This window comes from Aegilops tauschii, chromosome 6, assembly GCF_002575655.3.
Source record: "Aegilops tauschii subsp. strangulata cultivar AL8/78 chromosome 6, Aet v6.0, whole genome shotgun sequence".
Lineage (NCBI taxonomy): Eukaryota > Viridiplantae > Streptophyta > Magnoliopsida > Poales > Poaceae > Aegilops > Aegilops tauschii.
In genome coordinates this window covers 456,545,453-456,556,545 of record NC_053040.3, presented here as the reverse complement: position 1 = coordinate 456,556,545, position 11,093 = coordinate 456,545,453, and positions in this window count along the sequence as shown.

Here is an 11,093-nt window from a genome sequence, read left to right as displayed (position 1 = left end):
CTCTCTACTACTACTACTAGGTCAGAGCGGCGGCCAAGAATAGATTTTGCTCTGCCCTGGCCTACGAAGGAGTTCTATATATTTTTCTCTTTCCACATGCTCGTGCCAAAACTCAAGCCACCGTCAAAAGGCGACCCTTTTAGATATTCCAAACGTGCGTGCCTTCGTTTCGGTTCACAAAATGCACTATCCCTACTCACTGCGACCATGGGGACGGTTGTAGGAACGACCAAAGCACCTTAATTTGGCTCGTGCTCACCCAAAGCTTCTGCTGATCGAACTGCGTATATATACTCTTCCCCCGAAAATAACTGAATACATGGGAGTCGGCCAAGTCGAGCACGTGCCAGTGGTGTTTTGGACGTTAATAGACCGGAAAGTCAAGACAAACTCCCAAGCCGCGGGTGCTAGGAACACATGGACTAGTATATCGCATGGCTCCCCTCAAAAAAAAGTATATCGCGTGGCCACTTAAAAAATAACAAGAGTTGACTTCAAGCTCCTTTCTAAAAAAGGAAAAGGTTCCCCTCCCGGCACCGAAAACCACCTCTCCCAGAGATCCCCTAGCCACCGCGGCCGCCGGCGACAGTTGTGGCGGCGGCGGGCATGGTCGGAGCACCCCGACAAGCGCGGGGAAGCGACGTCAAGTGGGCGGCACGGGAGGGCAAATCTAATGCGGCGGAGCACGGTCGGAGCCTCGTGGAGGAGGTGCAAGCACGGTGGGGCCATCCGGGAAGCGCCGGCATGGGAGAGGGCAGAGGCGATGTGACTCGACCATGGAGGTTGCGCCGCAGTGGCGCTTGACCACGTGGTGTTGCGCAAGGGGTGGTTGGGTCTCACGGCGGGGGGACTCCTAGTGGCGTCGGCGCAGGTGCTGGAGGCGGCGGCGCGGATCAGATCTAAGCCCATTCTGGGCCTCATATGGGTCTCAGGGGCGCAAGCGTTGTGATGCTTTTCGCCCGGAGTTGGTGTGATGGCTACTGCATGTGGTGAGGCGGCCCTTGGCTGTGCTGGAGGTGGAGGATGATTGGGAGCTGTGGGTTCTTGGCTGCGTGGGAGGTGGAAAGAAAGGTAATGCGCCTTCGGCTGTGTTGGGTGTCGGTGTTCTGCAACATTATCATCACAATGGTGAGGTGTTGCAGCAGCGGCACACAAGCCTATCATGGATAGTGGCCCTAATCCGGTGGGCAAGGATGGAGGTGCGCGATGCTTTGGATGAAAATCATGCCCGTCTTCGATCCGTGCTCAGCGGCGACGCATGTGGGTGCTGTTCCCCTCCTTGGAGGCGTCGCTGAGGTGTTGTCGGCATCCCCCCTCTCGCTTGGGTTGTTTGTCTCTGGATGAAAGCCTAGGTTCATTTTTGGATCGGTGATGGTGGCGTCTCGATGTCGTTACTTTGTTGGGAGCATCGTGTGTGGAGATACGGCTTCGAGGTTTTGTGTTGTAGTTCTTCGGTGCTTGCCATTGGTCCAGGTAGATCTTCATCAGCGCAATGCACGCCATTGCCGGTGAGTCAAAGATGATGACTTTGTCGGGACCAACCGAGTCCCGCCACCCACTCGCCGTCTCCTTTTAGATATTCATGGGTGGTTGGTGCTCGTCAAGGGAGGTATGGTTGAAGTTCCTGCTCATCAAGGTGACAGGTTCTTTTTAGGGCAGGCTCCTTGCGTTGCGTTGTAATGTGTGTTGTGGTTAATCTTTTGATTAGCCCGCGACGTGGTCTACACTTGTTGTTCATAGCTAGAGGTAGTCTCTTATAATTGTCTTTTGCTTTCTATTAAAATATGTCACAACATTCCGTACTCTAAAAAAAGTTGTCGATCGGCCCTCAGGCGTTGCATTGATCGTATGCTCGTTGTCGAATCAAGCCTGATTGAGCATACCACACCAAACTCATTCCCCGTGAACCTTACCCTCTTGCTCGACCACGTTGCATTCCTGATTGCTCTCGTCCTCCTACTCGTCTCCTCGCTGGTTCACTCCCTGTCTCATTCCTTCCTCTCTATGTTTCTATCTCATACCTTCCCTATCCCCGAGCAGCGACACAATTCCCTTCCTCTCTCTGTTTCGCTTTCTATCGACGCACGACATGCCATGCCTCCTGTCGTTCTTAGACCGCTACGCGTCGAGGCCGTATTGTCGCCTCTCTCGATGCCACGACAGCCGGGGCCACTGGTTCTCCTCGACGGCAACGCGCGTAGCCACAAGCGGTGCTACGAGCTGCCTTCACTGGTGCTACTAATGGCAAAGGGCGGTGATGCGGAGATGGTCGGCGGTGCTGCGTGGGAGCAGGCAACTGATGTCGCGAGGGCGAGTATGAAGGTGCCACAAGGTGCTGGAACCAACAAAGAAGAAAGTTGCTACTGACAACCGTCAGTGCTGGAGATGAGGACCACCAGTGTTGTAACCAGCAACTGCATGGGCTGGAGATGACGACGCCCAATGCTGGAGATGCGGTGACCGAGTGCTGGAACTGGCTGGTGTCGGCGCTACAACTGCGTGGAACACTTGTTGGAATCGACTGGTGGTAGAGCTGTGACCCCCGATGGCAAAGCTACAACCATTTGCGCAAAAGCTACAACCCCAGGGATGTCGTGCGCAAAGGAGAGGAGCTCGGATGCGTGCAAGTGTTGGGACCATGCATCGCGGGGTTCTATGGCCGTGCATGGCGACTGCTGCGACCAGAAACACAATGTGCTACCTGGCACATGGTAGACGCGCAAGATGCTATGTCGGCGGCTCAGCAGTGTTAGGACCGTGCATGTTTGCTGGGACGATGCAGGGCGGCTTCTGCGACCAAAGACCAACATGCTACAATGGTGAATAGGTAGTTGCACGAGATGCTACGACGGTGTCGCGACTCGAATGGCGGTGTCAATGGTGGAGGTAGAGGGTGGACAGAGTGGGCCACGACCCACCCGGAAATTTCTTAATAAAATTTTGTATCATAGATTTTTTTTAAATATACATAAAAAAATTTATATGAACAGTTTCATTGTTGGCCTACCTTGGCCCATTGGCTAGATCCGCCACTGACGGTGTCTGTGGGGGTTGCAACCCGAGAAGTGGCTTGCTGCAACGGAAGACACACGATGCTACTAACGCCAGTGGTGGCCGTGTCAGGACGCGGTCGGTGACAAGGACAGCTGCGAGTAGAGACGACCGGTGCTAGAAGCTAAGAGGATCTGCAGCCAACGCCTGCAGCTTCTTCCCGTCGGGCAAGCACACGTCCTGTTCGAGGGTCGGGAGGAGGACGATGCATTTTGTGCACTGAACCAGGGGATGAGATCCAATGGTCGCTTTTGTCGTAATCCTACGGCTCAGAAGGGGGCCGATCTGGTGCTTTGCGGTGGTTGGCCGACCGGCGCGCAGGGGTTCGACGGTCGGTTGTTATGTCCGCTACAGTTTATAGTAAGAAGTCTTGATGGTCGGTCTTGAGAACTAGGCAGTAGCCTAGTGGCAAAGAGTCACAGCGGTGCACCCTACGTCCAGAGTTTGAATCTCGTCGGGAGCGAATTTCTGGTGCCTCACTCCGATGCGCTTCTTCTATAAAAACATGCCCTAGACACTAGTGCCCATGGATCTCATTTTTGCTGGTCGGTCAAACTATTTAAACTTAAATTAAAATTTGAGGACCTTGTTGCAATTCCGGACTAGTCGATGGTGGACGTAACGGCAGGTGCGTTTGGCACGGACCGATTGATCCCTGGAACTGGAAGAACCTGGAGCAGAAAAAGCCCACGACAGAGAGTCATGGAGAGAGAAGACCTTTTCGTATAAAACACCAGTCGTAGTCCCTCGGCCATGATATTTTAGTGTCCGTCTCCACCTCTAACGACGTACGTTGTGCAGCACAGTACTACTAATACGAGCGAACATGCAGTAGGCCCAAACGGTGCAACGTGCACGAAATGTTGCTCACGCATCGTCGCTACTACAAAACGTGGATAACAGCAGTTGAGCACACGGTAATCCACCAGAAGGAACGAACGAACCACAGAGCACGCACGTACGTGCCCCATGTGCGTTTCGCTGTCTCGTGCAGATCCAGGTAAAGAATCCACCATCAAGTGGATTAGTGCTCCGAAGGTTAATCAAATGCATTTTCGATGGCTAACCAAAGGGGGTGGATCACGGGGAGACGGTTAAAATAAGCACCAAAGTGTGATGCGTGCCTGTACAGACGGCTTCAAGCCTTGAACCATTGACCGCGCTGTCTCTCTGTCGGGCTCGCCAGTCAAAACTGATTGGGTGACGCCATGAAGCAGGCAGGACCAGTCGCAGTCGCAGTCATGGACTAGGTACGACGAGGCGAGCACGTGGGCCCCGCGCTTTTGGGGACAGCTCCGTCTGTCCGTGGACCTCGCGATGAAACGTGCGGAAATTGACCAGGGGAAGCATGGCAGCCACATGACATGGTGGCCGGCTTGCACGGAAAATGGCCTACTACCACGATGGGCCCACCCGTGATGGGGATACAAATAGATTTGTTGGGCGGACCAAACTGCTAAACATACAACACACATAATTTTATTTCATTTTTGCGAGTAGAACGGACATAATTTTACCTAAGTGCGAATGCTCAGCTCGCAATGGTGTGCCCGTCGGATCGGCCGTGGAAATCTTGTCGATTGGGTCCTTGCCACCTCATCGTTTTGCATCCGTTCACTTCCACGGCGTCTTCTCGCGAACGGTCGGTGGCCAGCCTTTTCCTCGTTCTAAAACAACCACACTTCTCTCCCTTTTTTCTCACAACTGCACATTTTGTCCCCGCTCGCGCCCATCGTCGATCGCGCTCTTTCGCATCCCCCTACGCCATGTGGGGCTCCCTCCTTTCCCGATTCGGGCTCGCCTTCGTCTCCTCCGCATGCGGCTGCTATCTTCGCTCATCTGGCAGACATGGGGGTTTCGACATAGCTACTCCATTTGCCCAGCAGACGACCACCGCCTCCGCATTCGCCATACATGACTCATCCCTTCCATGTTTGGCGACCATGGGGATTCGCCGCGACTGTAAGGAGCTGCACAATGGCGTCAGGATCAATAGGAAGCACCAAGCTCGGTTGTGCGCGCGTCCTGATCTATGCTATCGCGAGGAGGAGCAGCACGCCACCTTCAGGCTCGATGAGAAGCACTAGCACCGACGCGCCACGATCTGCGTCACCTGTGACGAGGAGCTCCAGGCGGTCACTGGGCTCAATGGGAAGCGCCAACATGTGTTGCTCCTCTCCCAACCAAGGTACTCGTCGATGCCTTCGTCGACCCTTCACTTTTTTTGTCACCATCTGCAACCGATAATTTTCCTTGAACAAACGGGGATATGTCGATTTGGGAGATTTTGGGTGTCTAGTCGACATTGGTCGATTTGAGCGGCGGGAGTTGGGGTTGTTGGGCATCGTCTAAGATCATGGGATAAGCAAAATGAGGCTGGATGGCGTCCGGACTGGCATCATAGACCGCCATGAACATACACTGCAATGCCACAGATTTGGATTGATAAGATGAGCAATGACTAGACAATTCAAAATTTCAGACTTTTCCCGTTTCAAAATTTGACCATTACACATTTTTCATAATTCTTGCCATCATTTGTTTAAAACAAATTCTACTGAAGTTGACATGATTTTCTAGCGAGCAGTGTTCCTAGATAACATTTTTTTTAAAAGTTGCCATGTTCAAATGAGTAAAAATCACATATTTTGCCATGAAACCATTACATTTTGCCTCTACATTTGTCATGACTTGTAGGTCATTTTAAAATGCCATGTGACTTGTACTTTTCTTTTCCTAAATTTGCCATCAACCAGAAAACGAAAATTCCAATGCAGTTTCCGCATTTGCCATGACTTATAAAGCAAAAAAGAAAATCCATATCACTTCTACTATGTTTTCCTGAATTTGCCATGAACCGGAGAAAGATTTTTCCGAAAGCAGTTTATTCATTTTCCATGACTCATACATCAACCTTTTTATTTTATTTTTGTCATGCCACTTGTAGTTTGTTCACCTAAATTTGCCATCAACAAGAGAACACACTTTTCAAAACAGTTTATGCATTTGCCATGACCCACAGATCATTTTTTAAAGTGCCATGTCACTTTCACTTTTGTTTTCCTAATTTGTCATCTACCATGCAAACAATCTTTTCAAAGCAGTTTATGCATTTGCCATGACCCGCAGATCATTTTCTTTGCCATGTCACACACATTGTCAAACTATTTTCAAATCAGTTTGTGCATTTGCCATTAAAAGTTGTCATGTCACTTGTCCTTTGTTTTTCCTACATTTGCCATCAACCAAAGAATGACAATCATAAAATATTCTTCTTCTTCTTTGCCATGATCTCTATAAAATTGCCATGTCACTTGCACTTTTGTTTTTCCTAAGTTTTCTATCAAACTAGAAACCAAAACTTCATGGCAAATTTTACAATAAAATCTTGGATATCAATAAGTTTTCAAAGTTTTACTATGTGACCCATTTTAGATTTGTAATACTAGTTTTTTACTGCATTTTGCCATGTCTTAAAGTTCAATAAATATTTGCAATTACAGTTTTTAAACTGTCCATGTCATGGCAAAACTATACATCATGGCAACTGTACGTGTAATGGCACTCTAATTTCTTGTCAGTTTTTTAGATAATTTGTACTCGTCACATTGTAGGTGTGGACCTTTTTAGTTATCCATAGCACGTCAAATGCAGGAAAAATGTTTACTACTCAAATGGAAAAATTTCATATTTTTCCACACAATCATGGCAAAAATTTAGAAACATCCCTTGCTACTTTTTTCTATGCTTTTAGGGTCTGCCAAGTTATAGTTGTTGGGAATCGTAGCATAATTTTAAAATTTTCCTACGTTCACCAAGATGCATCTATGGAGTATACTAGCAACGAGGGGAAGGGAGTGCATCTACATACCCTTGTAGATTGCGAGCGGAAGCGTTCCAATGAACGTGGATGACGGAGTCGTACTCGCCGTGATCCAAATCACCGATGACCGAGTGCCGAACGGACGGCACCTCCGCGTTCAACACACGTACGGTGCAGCGACGTCTCCTCCTTCTTGATCCAGCAAGGGGAAAGGAGAGGTTGATGGAGATCTAGCAGCACGACGGCGTGGTGGTGGATGTAGCGGGTCTCCGCAGGGCTACGCCGAGCTTCTGCGAGAGAGAGAGAGGTGTTGCAGGGGAGGAGGGAGGCGCCCAAGGCTGTTGTGTGCTGCCCTCCCTCCCCCCCTTTATATAGGCCCCCTGGGGGGGGGCGCCGGCCCTGGAGATCAGATCCAAGGGGGGCGGCGGCCAAGTGGGGGGGAAGGGGTGCCTTGCCCCCCAAGGCAAGGGGGAACTCCCCCCCTAGGGTTCCCAACCCTAGGCGCATGGGGGGAGGCCCAAGGGGGGCGCCCCAGCCCACTAAGGGCTGGTTCCCTTCCACTTTCAGCCCACGGGGCCCTCCGGGATAGGTGGCCCCACCCGGTGGACCCCCGGAACCCTTCCGGTGGTCCCGGTACAATACCGGTAACCCCCGAAACTTTCCTGGTGGCCGAAACTGGACTTCCTATATATAATTCTTCACCTCCGGACCATTCCGGAACCTCTCGTGACGTCCGGGATCTCATCCGGGACTCCGAACAATTTTCGGGTTTCCGCATACATATATCTCTACAACCCTAGCGTCACCGAACCTTAAGTGTGTAGATGTTGGGAATCGTAGCATAATTTAAAAAAAATTCCTACGTTCACCAAGATGCATCTATGGAGTATACTAGCAACGAGGGGAAGGGAGTGCATCTACATACCCTTGTAGATCGCGAGCGGAAGCGTTCCAATGAACGTGGATGACGGAGTCGTACTCGCCGTGATCCAAATCACCGATGACCGAGTGCCGAACGGACGGCACCTCCGCGTTCAACACACGTACGGTGCAGCGACGTCTCCTCCTTCTTGATCCAGCAAGGGGGAAGGAGAGGTTGATGGAGATCCAGCAGCACGACGGCGTGGTGGTGGATGTAGCGGGTCTCCGCAGGGCTACGCCGAGCTTCTGCGAGAGAGAGAGAGGTGTTGCAGGGGAGGAGGGAGGCGCCCAAGGCTGTTGTGTGCTGCCCTCCCTCCCCCCTTTATATAGGCCCCCTGGGGGGGCGCGCCGGCCCTGGAGATCAGATCCAAGGGGGGGCGGCGGCCAAGTGGGGGGGAAGGGGTGCCTTGCCCCCCAAGGCAAGGGGGAACTCCCCCCCCTAGGGTTCCCAACCCTAGGCGCATGGGGGGAGGCCCAAGGGGGGCGCCCCAGCCCACTAAGGGCTGGTTCCCTTCCACTTTCAGCCCACGGGGCCCTCCGGGATAGGTGGCCCCACCCGGTGGACCCCCGGAACCCTTCCGGTGGTCCCGGTACAATACCGGTAACCCCCGAAACTTTCCCGGTGGCCGAAACTGGACTTCCTATATATAATTCTTCACCTCCGGACCATTCCGGAACCTCTCGTGACGTCCGGGATCTCATCCGGGACTCCGAACAACTTTCGGGTTTCCGCATACATATATCTCTACAACCCTAGCGTCACCGAACCTTAAGTGTGTAGACCCTACGGGTTCGGGAGACATGCAGACATGACCGAGACGCCTCTCCGGTCAATAACCAACAGCGGGATCTGGATACCCATGTTGGCTCCCACATGTTCCACGATGATCTCATCGGATGAACCACGGTGTCGAGGATTCAATCAATCCCGTATGCAATTCCCTTTGTCAATCGGTATGTTACTTGCCCGAGATTCGATCGTCGGTATCCCAATACCTTGTTCAATCTCGTTACCGGCAAGTCTCTTTACTCGTACCGCAATGCATGATCCCGTGACTAACGCCTTAGTCACATTGAGCTCATTATGATGATGCATTACCGAGTGGGCCCAGAGATACCTCTCCGTCACACGGAGTGACAAATCCCAGTCTCGATCCGTGCCAACCCAACAGACACTTTCGAAGATACCCGTAGTGCACCTTTATAGTCACCCAGTTACGTTGTGACGTTTGGCACACCCAAAGCACTCCTACGGTATCCGGGAGTTGCACGATCTCATGGTCTAAGGAAAAGATACTTGACATTGGAAAAGCTCTAGCAAACGAAACTACACGATCTTTTATGCTATGCTTAGGATTGGGTCTTGTCCATCACATCATTCTCCTAATGATGTGATCCCGTTATCAATGACATCCAATGTCCATAGTCAGGAAACCATGACTATCTGTTGATCAACGAGCTAGTCAACTAGAGGCTTACTAGGGACACGTTGTGGTCTATGTATTCACACATGTATTACGATTTCCGGACAATACAATTATAGCATGAATAATAGACAATTATCATGAACAAAGAAATATAATAATAACCATTTATTATTGCCTCTAGGGCATATTTCCAACAGTCTCCCACTTGCACTAGAGTCAATAATCTAGTTACATTGTGATGAATCGAACACCCATTGCATCCTGGTGTTGATCATGTTTTGCCCTAGGGAGAGGTTTAGTCAACGGATCTGCTACATTCAGGTCCGTATGTACTTTACAAATATCTATGTCTCCATTTTGAACACTTTCAGGAATGGAGTTGAAGCGACGCTTGATATGCCTGATCTTCCTGTGAAACCTGGGCTCCTTCGCAAGGGCAATAGCTCCAGTGTTGTCACAGAAGAGAGTCATTGGGCCCGACGCATTGGGAATCACCCCTAGGTCGGTAATGAACTCCTTCATCCAGACTGCTTCCTGTGCTGCCTCCGAGGCTGCCATGTACTCCGCTTCACATGTAGATCCCGCCACGACGCTTTGCTTGCAACTGCACCAGCTTACTGCTCCTCCATTCAAAATATACACGTATCCGGTTTGTGACTTCGAGTCATCCAGATCTGTGTCGAAGCTAGCATCGACGTAACCCTTTACGACGAGCTCTTCGTCACCTCCATAAACGAGAAACATATCCTTAGTCCTCTTCAGGTACTTCAGGATATTCTTGACCGCTGTCCAGTGTTCCTTGCCGGGATTACTTTGGTACCTTCCTACCAAACTTACGGCAAGGTTTACATCAGGTCTGGTACATAGCATGGCATACATAATAGACCCTATGGCCGAGGCATAGGGGATGACACTCATCTCTTCTATATCTTCTGCCGTGGTCGGGCATTGAGCCGTGCTCAACTGCACACCTTGCAATACAGGCAAGAACCCCTTCTTGGACTGATCCATATTGAACTTCTTCAATATCTTGTCAAGGTATGTACTCTGTGAAAGACCAATGAGGCGTCTTGATCTATCTCTATAGATCTTGATGCCTAATATATAAGCAGCTTCTCCAAGGTCCTTCATTGAAAAACACTTATTCAAATAGGCCTTTATACTCTCCAAGAATTCTATATCATTTCCCATCAACAATATGTCATCCACATATAATATGAGAAATGCTACAGAGCTCCCACTCACTTTCTTGTAAACACAGGCTTCTCCATAAATCTGTGTAAACCCAAACGCTTTGATCATCTCATCAAAGCGAATGTTCCAACTCCGAGATGCTTGCACCAGCCCATAGATTGAGCGTTGGAGCTTGCATACTTGTTAGCATTCTTAGGATCGACAAAACCTTCCGGCTGCATCATATACAACTCTTCCTTAAGGAAGCCGTTAAGGAATGCCGTTTTGACGTCCATCTGCCATATCTCATAATCATAGTATGCGGCAATTGCTAACATGATTCGGACGGACTTCAGCTTCGCTACGGGTGAGAAAGTCTCATCGTAGTCAACCCCTTGAACTTGTCGATAACCCTTAGCGACAAGTCGAGCTTTGTAGATGGTCACATTACCATCCGCGTCCGTCTTCTTCTTAAAGATCCATTTGTTTTCTATGGCTCGCCGCTCATCGGGCAAGTCAGTCAAAGTCCATACTTTGTTTTCATACATGGATTCTATCTCGGATTTCATGGCTTCTAGCCATTTGTCGGAATCCGGGCCCGCCATCGCTTCTTCATAGTTCGAAGGTTCACCGTTGTCTAACAACATGATTTCCAGGACAGGGTTGCCGTACCACTCTGGTGCGGAACGTGTCCTTGT